We start from the raw sequence: 15,000 nt of genomic DNA, 5'->3' as shown, positions 1-15,000 counted from the left end.
GTTTCGTTCCACTACAGCTTGTACTTCATGCTCATAGAATTTAGAAGCATATGTTTGATTACTTCTTAAAAGACTTGTTTCATCTCTCCATGGGTAGTAAAGCATCAGGAGATGATGAAAATACAGTTCAGGTTCTTTTGCTTTGTTTGGTTTGTGATATCTTATGACAGCTTTTACTTTTCTACACTTCATAACTTCATGCGTGTTCATTAATCTTATTTTGTCTGGAGGTGATGTATCAGGATCACAATTGTGATGTAATTGAATGACATCGTCAGTTAAAACCTCAGGTTGAGCATCAGCTGTTTCTTGGCAGTCCTTTTTGTATTCTTTATAATAGTATGCAGCAAACTCTGCCAGACATAGCCTATCTACAGAAGGAATACACTGTGGTCTTAAAGTGTATCGATCAATGATATTTGTTTTAAAGATATCAGTACTTTCATTATCCAGCTCATCAAGTTCTTCTGGTGATTTTGCAATGCGTACCCTTTTTTCTGGTAGGTCAGTGCTTACAAAAACTGTTGCAGGGAATATTTTTCGTAACCATAATTCAGGCATGCATCTGTAAACACATTCTTGTGAACGGACTTCTCTGGTAGAGAGGAAAGCAGCACCAATCCTTTTTAAGCTATCCCTGATACTCAAGTTTTCTTTCTTAGCTTCCTTCGCAGCATTCATAATTGCCTGTGAGCATTCAGTCTCATCAGCACACGTAAGTTATGCACTTGTAGTGGTTAAATACAGGTTGCAAGTCAACATTTGCTCTAAAACCCTTAATACCAGCAATAAAATAATTATTAATAAAACAGCTGTTTGTTGGTCTTTTAAGGTGCAGCTCATAGTCTGAGTCAGGTGAAATGGATAAAGCCCAATGATATTGCTCTTCAGTTATGTTTACAGATTTGAAAATGTCAGCTTCTGTTAATGTAGGATTATAGTTTGCCTTACTGGGATTTAACACTTCATCTATTTTTTCTTTAACTAGTCTAAGGATTTCGTTTTGTCTGTCTATGGTACTCGTCTTTTTTTCTGGATTTAAATCATCAGAAGGAGGTTCAGCCACAATAGTCTTGTTTGTAAAAAAGTGCCCAAAATTAAACCTACATTGAATGTTTTTGTATTTTCTACACGTCTTTGAATAGCCTGTTCCAGGCTCTCAGATAGTCGAGAAAACGAAAAGAACTGCGTGTGAAAAGCGAGTGGGGGCTTGGGTCGAGGCGAGGCGGGAGAGCCTGTAAGCATCTCTTTAAATTCTTCATTCCGCCCACTTTGCAAATAACCTCTCGCATGTCAAAATGTCAATGTCAAAGTGTTGAAAAAGGGCGGCATTGTGTGGTCCCACGCGAGTTCAAGCGCGATTCTTTTATTGTTGTTCAAAGGTGATGCGTTAATTCTCGCTTGTGCGAGTACGTTAGCCAGAATTTAAGGCACTTTTAGGAAAATAACTTTACAAGCGAAAGAAGGCATTGTCAAAGCAACCGGGAAACGAGTGTCAAGGAAATCACCGACGGGAGATTTAGCAAATTCGACCAAAAGACACGACCAGTTCGAAAGCTGCGAGTTCCCGACGCTCTGTTGACTTTTCCAAGGAAAACAGAAACCCGACCATTGAAGTTTCTGGCCTAGATGATAAGATGGTCTCATCAATAAACTTCAGCTCTGATGCATCAGGACAACCGATAATGAATGTGAAAGATTGATATTTCATGTGGATGGCTTCAATTGCATTTGCAGTATACAGACACGTAGCCATCACCTTCGCTTCCTGAAAATTGCTTGATCTTTTAAAGCTTTAAGACATACAACGGAAATACAAGCCTGTTTACGGCAAATTTTTTTGGGTTTTTTCTTTTTGCTCTCATTTTTTCGAAGGCGATGAAGGCAGTAATTTAATTGACCCTAGCTGGTGAATTCGAATACGCAGCCAAGTATTTGTATAAGAAAGAATAACAAAATATTGTATTTTTCTCGTTCGTCAGAGTTTTCAGAGAGCGCCGTTGAATGCTAACAATTGTGGCGTGCAGGGGACATAATAGCTGTGTCAAATGCGAACTATGTATCGTACCCGGTGATGATATATATATATTTTAAGCGGTGTGGAGAGATGTCGTATCACAACATTGAAGCGCTTTCGCAACGCGCGGCAGTAACTGAAAATTTATGCTTTTACCAAAACCACTTGGAAGCATTGCAAACGGATCGTTTTTTCGACTTATCTAAGTTGAACAAACACAACTTTTGCTCGAATCTGAGGGCTTGTACGTTTGGGAATACTTTAAGACACTCGGCGACAGATTTGACCTCTTTCTTTCGTGCTCCGCGCGAGAATCAAAATGGTGACGAAAGTGTTGATGTAAACTGTCAAAATTGACCAATCAGAGGGTATACCAGGAGCTGGTATACCGGAAGGAAGAATTTAAAGAGATGCTTACAGGCTCTCCCGCCTCGCCTCGACCCAAGCCCCCACTCGCTTTTCACACACAGTTCTTTTCGTTTTCTCGACTATCTGAGAGCCTGGAACAGGCTAGTCTTTGAATGACTGTGCTTTTGGTAGGTTTTTACAAGCTCATGTAACTCAGGGTCTTGACTCTGATGAGGAAGGCATGCCTGCACATGTTCGTCTATGAAATGGATATAAGCTTCCTTGGTATCATGTGTTAGTTCAGGGCAATCTGATGTCCATATTAAGGCATGTAAGTGAGGAGAGCCTCTCATCTGAAACTCAATGCGGAGTGCATAGTATACTATTTTACCAATTGGGTTTGCATTAGTTAGAAGAATTTCAGTGAAGAATGTTTTAACTCTATATTGAAAGTGCTTAGCAACAACAACAGGATTTACATTCAGCATTGAGCATCTCTCATTATAAGATAAAGCATCAACTTGTTCATTTGTTAGATTTTTGCCTTGTGTTCTTGCAATAATCTGAAACAGTTCAGGCCACCTAAGGTCAGCACAGGATAATGTCATAAACAATGTTGGTATTCCAAGCTGTTTTACCATAGCTACTACTTCATACATAAATTTTTGCCAATAAGGTGGTGTTCCTGGAATTTGTCTCACAAATAAATAAGCCTGATCTTGACAAATAAGATTTTGTAAATTTTGCATATTATTTGATCTTATTTGAGAGGCAGTAAGAGGTTCGCCATGCATTTTTTTCAGAGCAATATTGATGGTATCTGATACTTTCTTCTGTTCTATGATGAACTGAGCAAAGAAGAGATATTCAGGATTGGTAGCAAATCTACCACTGTGATGTAAAAGTCTTGCATTGAATTACTTAACTGGCGACAACTTTATTTCTCGGTTGACAGAGTACCCATACTTTCCTTTTGGAAACAAAATAGGAAATGCTAGTTCTTCACATTGTTTGTCTGCCATGAAGGAAACTGGATGTTTACTTTCACCAGGTGCAATAGCATAGACTTCGTCTCCTTGAGATGATACATTATCATTTTGCTCAACAGTTAAGGATAATTTGGTATTACAGACTGCAAGCAAGTTTCACTTGTTGGTGCTTGATATTCATTTAAAGGATCGTCATTTTCTTCATCTGCCAGTGTGCTGACATTCTCACCATTTTCATAGTTTGAAGAAGTGTCATCACTTATACCAGATTCAGTAGAGTGGTTGTCATTATTCAAAGTTGAATCGTCTAAATTAACATCATTTTGTTGCAATGTTTTAAGATGCCTATCTATTTTGTCAATGTCTATACATATATTTTCATACAAGGGATTATTGATCTTGAGCCACATCAGAGCATTTAATATTAGTTGAGGTCGCACAGCTTGAAAATAAACATGTCCTCTAAACTCCATTTTTCTCTTTAGTTTCAACATGATTATACCTGACCTTTCAGGAGGACGTGGCAATGTAGTACATGTTTGATCACATTCAACTGGTATATCGCATATTGCTCCTTTAATCTTCCTCTGTTGGCCTTTAGGCATTACCACTATCTTTTCAAAAACTATCCTCTGTGCAATTAATATTTGTTCAAGTTTTTCTAGTACTGAGAGTTCTGGTGGTATTCTATCAACTTCCAGTTTATTACCTACAGCTTGACATGGTACTTGCCCTTTTGAAACTTTTGCATGACATGTTCTACAGATGTATTGTTTGTCATCAAATGACTTTATCTCAGTGAAAAGACGGTGTACGCTGTATTTATTTTCTTTAAGTAACATAACTGTTTTTCTATATAGTATTCGATGACAAACTGAACATATGTAATATGGCCCCTGTGTGATCTTATTCTGAAATACTGATATGTAGTGATCCAATTTATGTTGAACATCGTTTGCCTTTTTTCTAGAAATTTTTGCTGCATCACTTATGCACTTTATTATTTTTTGCTTTTTTATAGGATTCATGCTGCAATATTCTTGTTTTTTATTGTTCAAGTATTGTGCCTTAATGAGTGGTTCCATGGCATCATAGTTCCGCTTTTTTTGTTTATTTATCAGTTCTTTTTCTGCAGGATCTAGTGACTTGTACCACACTGCTCTGTCAGACAAGAGTTGTTCTTTTTCTGCAGGATTTAGTGATTTGTACCACACTGCTCTGTCAGACAAGAGCTTTTCTTTTTCTGCAGGCTCTAGCGATTTGTATCTCTCTGCTCTGTCAGACAAGAGTTTTTCTTTTTCTTCAGGATCTAGAGATTTGTACCACTCTGCCCTGTCAGACAAGAGTTGTTCTTTTTCTGCAGGATTTAGTGATTTGTACCACTCTGCTCTGTCAGACAAGAGCTTTTCTTTTTCCGCAGGATCTAGTGACTTGTACCTCTCTGCCCTGTCAGACACGAGTTTTTCTTTTTCTGCAGGATTTAGTGATTTGTACCACTCTGCTCTGTCAGACAAGAGTTGTTCTTTTTTTGCAGGATCTAGTGATTTGTACCACTCTGCTCTATCAGACAAGAGTTTTTCTTTCTCTGTAGAATCTAATGACTTGTACCATTCTGCTTTGCTAACCAAGTATTTTCGTTTGGTACTAGGTTCCATGTTTGCATAACTTTCTCTTCGTTTCTCGGCAAGTGAATTTTTCTGCCTATTGGATTTGTGTTTCCTTAATACCTTTTGTCTTAAAGTGCTTGACAAATTACTGTAACAGTTTAGAAATCTGATAATGTATGCTACCTCTAAATTATTAGTTGTATTGATTTTTGTAACAGTATTAGCAAGGGCTTGAAGAAGGAAGTTGCTGTCATTGACAGTTTGAAATTTATCTAAAGTTCCATCACTATGGAATATTATTAAGTAGTATTTGATGCTTTTAGTCTTAGAATTGTGCTGAAATATGCAACTTGCACAGTAATTTGAAAACCATATTATAAATCCAGTATTGCCTCTTGTGTTATCCAAAATAAAGTTCTGGAAGAGTTTGCTAGTGCTGGTTGCACAACTAAATATGCCTTCTTTTTGTGCTGTAAAGACAACATCAATAGTTGCATCATATATTTGAAGTTTGTTTGGGAATTTGCGTAAACAGAGATTTTCATCAGGACATGAAAATTGTTCCTTGTAAAACTCATTTCCATGGTCAATAATTGCTTCTAGAGTTTGTGAATTCCAGTAAGTGCATGCCTTAACCACTGAAAAACAAATGCTATAAAATGATAAAGCACAACAGTGTCGTATAAAAGACTCATTGTTTCTTGTTGAAATATGCGCCATTTCTCCACCGTCATCAGCAAGTTCTGATTGAGAGATTTCACTGTTCTCATCAACTAAGTGATTATTGTCCTTTTCTAGTCTTGTTATGTGAACACCTATCAGCTCAAACAATGTATTTGAATTTTCATACAGGGTTTGCAAATAACATGTGACATCCTGTATACTTTGTGCTTCTAATAATACACATGTTCCTTGAGAATGGGGCATACCAAATGCATCCCTAGCATGTGAATCAAATATTTTAAATTTACCACCTGGAGTACAGTACATAGAAACAGTACTACATTCAATTGTTAAAAGAAAGGATTGGTAGTTTTGCCTTACTAAGGTTAGCAAAGCATCAACCAAAGGCATACAGAAACTCAAACCATGTATAATGGATCTACCATTTATAGTACCACTATAGCTTGAACTGTATTGAAGCTGATAATCTGTATTAAACACATTGAGCACTTCTGGTAACTCAGTTAACAACAGGAAAGTTTGTCTGGACAGTCTAGATAACCCAGAATACAATTCGTTACCAATGTTCATGATGTTATTCAAGTCCGCTGATGAGATAATATTATTCCTGTAATTATAGATAAGTGAAGTAAGAGACATTGCTACACACTGAGTGCCTGCATTCTGGCCGAACAATTCCACATTGCCTTGACTATAAGGCGCTTGAATAGTTTTGGTATGATCAATGGGCCCAGGGTTTTTCTCTATATCATTAGACAGCTTTAACTCTGTATGATTCATCCTATGGTTAACGTTCTTATAAACAGATCTTACAGAAGTATAGTTACACCTAAGTTTCACTCTTCCACGGCGAGTTTTAGGTTTTTTCCTTCGATTTGCTGTCCACCACGTCCTTTGTGTACTCCTCTTCTTAGCAGCAGACCTTAGTCTTACATACAAATAGTCTAACTTACGATAAGTACACTCAATTTCGTAAATAAATGCATGGCAGAAGATTTCGGTACGTTCTTTTTAATATATTTTCGAACTAATTTCCTGAAAGATCTGCTCTTATGCAAGGCTCGTGATAGCTGTTTCACTGGAATTCTGCTTAGTTCTCGGTCCCTTTGTTGACGCCCTCCGACTCATTTACAATAAACAAACTTAGTATAACGAGATCGAAGTTGCAAGTCATATACTGATTCTTTATTATCAATATCCACAACAACAGATGGCTGTGCCGCATTCTCAAATATGTTCTCCTGCAAAGCTCGCGTTAGCTGTTTCGCTGAAATTCTGCTTGGTTCTCCATCCTTTTGAACAACATGGCGACGCCCTTTTAAACATTTACAATAAACAAACTTAGCATAGCGAGATCGAAGTTGCAAGTCATTTATTGATTCTTCATTGTCAACATCGACAACAACAGATAGCTGTGCGCCTTTCTCAAATAGGTCACTGTCATTGAATGCATTCAAAATAGGTTCATCCAAACATAAAACGCTGCGCCAAGCATGGTACAAAATGCTGACAACATTAGTGAGGATGATTCCAAACGATACAAATAGTTGAATATGAAATAGCATTACAGCTCGAAATACACAGAAATTCAGTAATTGCAGAAAACAAACAGCCATAATAATACAAATGGATAGAAAATTCACCTTCTTTTTCAGAATTTTAACTAAATGCATCCGGCTCAGCAGACTATCTTTCTGCGACTCGATGGCATCAGTACTGACTTTCTGCTCACTGACTTTCTTCTCCTGGAGGCTTTCACAGTTCTGTGCTTTTCTTGTTTGGTATTTGGTTTCAAAGCAGTTCATATCAGTGTAGTTCATATCATGATTCTCATATATTTGCTCATTTAGTGCACATTTGTTCTCAATATAGCTTTCTTTCAGTTCGCGGACCGACCCGAGCCAAAACATTCGCTCAATGACATCTTTTAGTGTGGGTCTACCGCGAACGGCGTGTGCATAAGTGAGTGGTTTAAGCGTTCCCAGCAAGAAGCTCAATACAACAAAAAGCCACATGGCGACAAAACACGTTATGTCTACTACCTCTGGTCTAATGCAACCAACTTCACCACAATTTGATCGCGCAGGAGTGATAATGAAATGGTTCTTCTCAATCATGTGATTCTGCCTGTCAACATCCCTGTCAACAAGGCATTATGCTGAGGATCGAAATCCTCCAATCATGATCAGCTATTTCATTTCGCATGTCAAGTGGTTGCTGACACCGCAAATGTTCATAGCTGGTCACGTTCTCGAGATGATACGGGCAACCCCAAAACCAGAAATCTGGAATCCGGAATCCGGAATCCGGAATCACAGATCATTGTTTTACCAATACAGAGAGTAAAAACTATCCTAAACATTCATAAAAGTTAACCTTAGGCCTAATTAGGCCTAATTAGGCCTAAGGTTAGCTTTTATGAATGTTTAGGATAGTTTGTACTCTCTGTATTTGTAAAACAATGACCTGTGATTCCGGATTCCGGATTCCGGATTCCCTGGTTCTACGGTTGCCCAGATGATACACAGAATCATCACAGATTCAGAAGGAACAGAAATGGATTGTTTTAACTCTGTACTGCCGCAAAGCAAAGCTAACAGCTCATAAACATTACCGAAAAATGATTTCATAATTCATAGCCAAATCACCACGGGCAAAAAACATCCTCGCATGTCGCATACTCGTAACGGTTTTCTAATGATTGACAGATTTCTTTCTTTATGAGGCAATCATGGAAAGGGACGGACACACTGGGCAAATTTTTATTTTGCGAAAAAATCTGTCACCCGTTCCCTGAGACAAGTGCGACCGGTGATTATTTTGTAAAGGCTTACCAAACTTTCGAGACGCCATCGTCCTGCCTGGGAGCAGGACAAATTTTTGTCAGAGGTGAAATCTGACAGATTTGCCAATTTACATGCCATGATTATGATGATTTGAAGGAAAATGTCAATCAAGAAAATTTAATCTCTATTTTTAGTCGGAGCATTTGGTGTTTATTTCGGTGTGATTGACAATTGTGGTTAACAAATAGTTTACTGTGTCTCAGACTCTCAGTGCTTTCATGCTTGAAAAATTGAAAATTTGAGCCAAATTTTGTGGACATTTTTGGAAGGGCCAAACAAATTTTGTCAGTCCAGTGCGTCTGAAACCAAATCCCAAAAGCGGCAAAGATCTGAGGTAGCTCCCTGTGCGCACCAAATAAGATTAACGAAACTTTTAAGACGTGTAAACAAATATTACACATATGCAAATTAGTTAACCTTGGATAATACGCAACGATATTCAGAATGGGCAGAAAAATCTCACAAAATCCTTTTCCAGCCAAAAGTAATTTTATTCAAACAAACAACATATTTGCTATTAGAGGGAAGAAAAAACTTCCCATTTCATTGCGTGCGTGCAAACAAGCTGTCAACACACTCCGTGTCAAAAACGCGACTAAATAAATTTCCCACCATTGTTCAGCATCAAACCCTTTACTGAAAAACCCTTTACTTGAATTACCAAGCGAAATATAGCAACAAGCTTTCTTTCAAATAATTTTTGACTAACAATAATTAATGAAATTTGATTTCAGTGTTGTACAAAACACCACACTTGGTACAATATTAGAACCATTAGTCCATTACTCGTCGGGTTCCTGAGAAACGTATCTATTTTGACTTCAGGGTGAACTATTTACACAATCGCGAGCCATTGAATTGAAAATCTAAACATCTATGAGATACAAAAAACAGACTTGCGAATTATCACAAATCACAATGCTGACAAGCACAAAAGTAGAAGAAGGGGTTATGAAGTTTGTTACTATCTTAATGTTTTTGCGTTAAAGTAAAGGGGATATTTGTCACGCAAATGATATAATTTCATCACACTCAAATTTCGCAAAAACGTGACTTTCATGTAAACAATCTTCGCACTAGCAAGTCGTAGCAATAAATTGGATTAACAACCAAGGTAGTTAAAGGAATATTGTTGGCTTCCCAAATAAACTTCATTTCTTAGCTTTACCCTACAATGACAAAATTCTTAACACAGGAATTTTTAGTTATTGTTTAAAATCTTTCTCAATTCGGAGAAATCGACCGGTCAGCGAATATTTTACGAGTTTTTTTCAATGGGATGTCAAAAGGCCAAGTGGTGTTATGCATAACCGAGCGATCAAGTTGCGCGTGTGATCCGTTATGAATATTTTTTCACAACATGATTCCAAACCGTTAGTATCACAACAGAAGACAAGAACATCATTCTAAAAGCTTATTCTACGCAAAAAGTAGGTTCTGGAGGTAATCTTGAGAGTGGAAATCAAGGTTACGCGGCACACGGCAAATACAAACTCACGATTTAATTAAGTTAACACACCAGAAAGACGCTAACCTCATTTTGACACGAAAATGCTCTACTATTGCCATAAAAGCTATCCAGTTAAGCTCGCATATCATAAAACATGATGAATTCATAAAGGCCACCTTTTCCAGCGAACAATTTTTTGAAACAAACAACATACTTGCTATTAGAGGCAAAAACCCCTTCTATTTCATTACGTGCGTGAAGAGAAGAAACTCAATCGTGTCAAATATGCGCAATATTGCAACAAATTAAATTTCAGGATCAAACCGTTTCCATGAAGAACCTTTTCCTTATCCTTGAATAATGGTATATTTTGTTTAAGGATCCACTAAAACGCCATTCGCGTTACATGATTTTCGACGCCATTGCAGGCTAAGTTAATGATTCTACTGTGTCCACCAGAGAAATTTACGCAGTTCCACTACCCTCTCAATCCTAAGAAAATACGCACAGAACTCTATGCACAAAGACACCACTTACCAGGGGAGTGACAGGCAAGACTTTTGCCGACACGGAAAAAAAAAACTAAAAAAAAGAAAAAAAAGAAGACAAACAAACTAAACGCAGACCTCGACTGAGTTTGCCATAGGCAACCCAGTAATAAACTCCGTTGGTGTTAGTACTGATAAGAAGAGTCTCCATTGGTACGAATGGTACGATTGGCACCACTAGAAAATGATGTCATTCCAGTGGTTCTATTGGTGAATATGCATCTCATTAAGGGGACTTAGATCATTTTGTAATGTGGTGTGGCTGGGTACAGGGCAATTCCGATGGACCATTGGTACCAATGGTACGATTGGTACCACTAGAAAATGATGTCATTCCAATGGTTCTACTGGTGAATGTGCATCCCATTAAGGGCACTAAGGTGATTTTCTCATGTGGTGTGGCTGGGTACAGGGCAATTCCAATGGACCATTGGTACCAATGGTACGATTGGTACCACTAGAAAATGATGTCATTCCAATGGTTCTACTGGTGAATATGCATCTCATAAAGGGGACTTAGATCATTGTGTAATGTGGTGTGGCTGGGTATAGGGCAATTCTGATGGACCATTGGTACCAATGGTATGATTCGTACCACTAGAAAATGATGTCATTCAAATGGTTCTATTGGTGAATATGTATCTCATTAAGGGCACTAAGGTGATTTTCTCATGTGGTGTGGCTGGGTACAGAGAAATTCTAATGGACCATTGGTACCAATGGTTCGATTGGTACCACTAGAAAATGATGTCATTCCAATGGTTCTACTGGTGAATATGCATCTCATTAAGGGGACTAAGATCATTTTGTCATATAGTCTGGCTGGGTATAGGGCAATTCCGATGGACCATTGGTACCAATGGTACGATTGGTACCACTAGAAGATGATGTCATTCCAATGGTTCTATTGGTGAATATGTATCTCATTAGGGGCACTATGGTGATTTTCTCATGTGTGTGGCTGGGTACAGGGCAATTCCGATGGACCATTGGTAGCAATGGTACGATTGGTATCACTAGAAAATGATGTCATTCCAATGGTTCTACTGGTTACTATGCATCTTATTAAGGGGACTAAGATCATTTTGTGATGTGGTGTGGCTGGGTATAGGGCAATTCCGATGGACCATTGGTACCAATGGTACGATTGGTACCACTAGAAAATGATGTCATTCCAATAGTTCTATTGGTGAATACCGGTATGTATCTCATTAAGGGCTCTAAGGTGATTTTCTCATGTGGTGTGGCTGGGTACAGGACAATTCCGGTGAACCATTGGTACCAACGGTACGACTAGTACCACTAGAAAATGATGTCATTCCAATGGTACTACTGGTGAATATGCATCTCATTAAAGGGACTTAGATCATTGTGTAACGTGGTGTGGCTGGGTACAGGAAAATTCTGATGGACCATTAGTACCAATGGTACGATTGGTACCACTAGAAAATGATGAAAATTGACTTAGATCATTGTGTAATGTGGTGTGGCTGGGTATAGGGGAATTCCGATGGACCATTGGTACCAATGGTACGATTGGTACCACTAGAAAATGACGTCATTCCAATGGTTCTACTGGTGAATATACATCTAATTAAGGGGAATCAGATTATTTTCTCATGTGATCTAGCGAACTTGTCTTGTGTGGTTGGCTTATAGAACGAGGTATATTCATAATAATTCTAGCGCGCTATTACTTGGTGTAAAAGCGAAGTTGTTTTGCGTGGTTGGCTTATAGAACGAGCAATATAAAAAGTTATAGTGCGCTATTACTTGGTGTAAAGGCGAACTTGTTTTGCGTGCTTGGCTTATAGAACGAAGAATATTCATAATAATTATTCCGTCGTTTTACTTGGGGTAAAAGCAAACTTGTTTTGTGTGGTTGGCGTATAGAACGAGGTACATTCATAATAATTCTTGCGCACTATTACTTTGTGTAAAAGCGAACTTGTTTTGCGTGATTGGCTTATAGAACGAGGAATATTCATAATAACTATTCCGTCCTTTTACTTGGTGTAAAAGCAAACTTGCTTTGCGTGGTTGGCTTATAGAACGAGCAAATTGTAACTAATAATTATAGCGTGCTATTACTTGGTGTAAAGGCGAACTTCTTTTGTGTGCTTGGCTTATCGGACGAGTTATATTCATAAAAATTATAGTGGCTTTTACTTGGTGTAAAAGCGAACTTGTTTGGTGTGGTTGGCTTACAGAACGAGGTACATTCATAATAATTATAGCGCGCTGTTACTTGGTGTAAAAGAGAACTTGTATTGCGTGGTTGGCTTATAGATCGAAGAATATTCATAATAATTATTCCGTCCTTTTATTTGGTGTAAAAGCAAACTTGTTTTGTGTGGTTGGCTTATAGAACGAGGTATATTCATAGTGATTCTAGTGCACTATTACTTGGTGTAAAAGTGAACTTGTTTTGCGTGGTTGGCTTATAGAACGAGGAATAGTCATAATAATTCTAGCGCACTATTACTTGGTGTAAAAGCGAACTTGTTTTTCGTGGTTGGCTTATAGAACGAGGAATATTAATAATAACTATTCCGTCCTTTTACTTGGTGTAAAAGCGAACTTGTCTTGCGTGGTTGGCTTATAGAACGAGGAATATTCATAATAACTATTCCGTCCTTTTACTTGGTGTAAAAGCAAACTTGTTTTGTGTGGTTGGCTTATAGAACGAGGTATATTCATAATAATTCTAGCGCACTATTACTTGGTGTAAAAGCGAACTTGTTTTGCGTGGTTGGCTTATAGAACAAGGAATATTCATAATAACTATTCCGTCCTTTTAATTGGTGTAAAAGCAAACTTGTTTTGCGTGGTTGGCTTATAGAACGAGCAAATTGTAACTAATAATTATAGCGTGCTATTACTTGGTGTAAAGGCGAACTTCTTTTGTGTGCTTGGCTTATCGGACGAGGTATATTCATAAAAATTATAGCGTGCTTTTACTTGGTGTAATAGCGAACTTGTTTTGTGTGGTTGGCTTATAGAACGAGGTACATTCATAACAATTATAGCGCGCTATTACTTGGTTTAAAAGAGAACTTGTTTTGCGTGGTTGGCTTATAGAATGAGGAATATTCATGATAATTATTCTGTCCTTTTACTTGGTGTAAAAGCGAACTTGTTTTGTATGCTTGGCTTATCGGACGAGGTATATTCATAAAAATTATAGCATGCTTTCACTTGGTGTAAAAGCGAACTTGTTTTGTGTGGTTGGCTTATAGAACGAGGTACATTCATAATAATTATAGCGCGCTATTACTTGGTGTAAAAGAGAACTTGTTTTGCGTGGTTGGCTTATAGAACGACGAATATACATAAAAAGCGAACTTGCTTTTCACCAATAGAACCATTAGAATGGCATCATTTTCTATTAGTACCAATCGTACCATTGGTAGCTATGGACCATCGGAATTGCCCTGTATCCAGCTAGATCACATGACAAAATAAAGTAAGTCCCCTTAATGAGATGCATATTCACCCGTAGAACCATTGGAATGACAGTATTTTCTATTGGTACCGATCGTACCATTGGTACCAATGGACCATCGGAATTGCCTTGTACCTAGCCAGACCACATGAGAAAATAATTTCACCAGTAGAACCATTGGAATGACATCATTTTCTATTGGTCGCAATGGACCATCGGCATTGGGAAAATAATCGAAGTCCCCTTAATGAGATGCATATTCACCAACAGAACCATTGGAATGACATTCTTTTCTATTGATACCAATCCTACCATTGGGGTCAATGGACCATCGGAATTGACGAATCGTATCCGTTTGTGTATATTGGACATGACTGAAATACACTAGCAACACACAAAATTGCTGGAAGCTCGAAATGCAAGTGTTTTCGTTTGCATGGGATACAGCATCCCATGCAAACTAAAACACTTGCATTTTGAGCTTCCAGCAATTTTGTAAACTTTAACCAGACGATATTACGGAAAAAGGAAGCCATCTTTGTTTTTATTTTTTGCGTGGACTTCGCGTGGATTTAAAATCTCGCGCCATGCTACTGCCCAGTGGTCTCAAAACTCTAGGGAGCCACCTTTAGCCAAGTTGAGTGTCCTTGCTTCACAAATTGACTCGAAGGTGTGAAAATGTGAATTCTACATGCATGTAAGTCGTTCCTCATTTTGAAGACCATAAGGCATCAAACCAAATGTTATTCGCTTCAAGTTAATGCTTACCTTTTTACTTGAGTTGTTGTAAGCATTTCCTTGCCTGGATCAGCATTTAAAGAGTAAAACTAACAAAAACCACAAAAGCGTGATCATAGATGAAACGTTTGAATACAACCGCGCAAAACCTGTAAGAGCTGGACTGGTTACTGCTCACCAGGGCGGAAAGAGACCAGGCGGTGAAACGAGCGGGTCCGAGCAAAAAGGTGTGATGCAGTAGACTGGAGTCTACTAAAAAGCCTTTTCAAAATGGCTGCAAGTGTTGAGATCGGTGAAGCAGCAGTTAACCTAGCAACCTTTGTAGCTT

At 38.1% G+C, this 15,000-nt stretch overlaps 1 protein-coding gene across 2 annotated transcripts in view; it reads left to right on the top strand.

Annotated features, from left to right (window-relative positions):
- The window catches only part of LOC137997224 (tetratricopeptide repeat protein 28-like), a 91,118-nt gene that overhangs the window by 62,550 nt on the left and 13,568 nt on the right, over positions 1-15,000 (top strand). The window lies entirely within an intron of this gene.

The sequence above is a fragment of the Montipora foliosa genome, chromosome 3, assembly GCF_036669935.1.
Source record: "Montipora foliosa isolate CH-2021 chromosome 3, ASM3666993v2, whole genome shotgun sequence".
In the NCBI taxonomy this organism is placed as follows: domain Eukaryota; kingdom Metazoa; phylum Cnidaria; class Anthozoa; order Scleractinia; family Acroporidae; genus Montipora; species Montipora foliosa.
The sequence above is the reverse complement of the archived record's forward strand: the minus strand, read 5'-3'. Positions and strand labels throughout refer to the sequence as shown.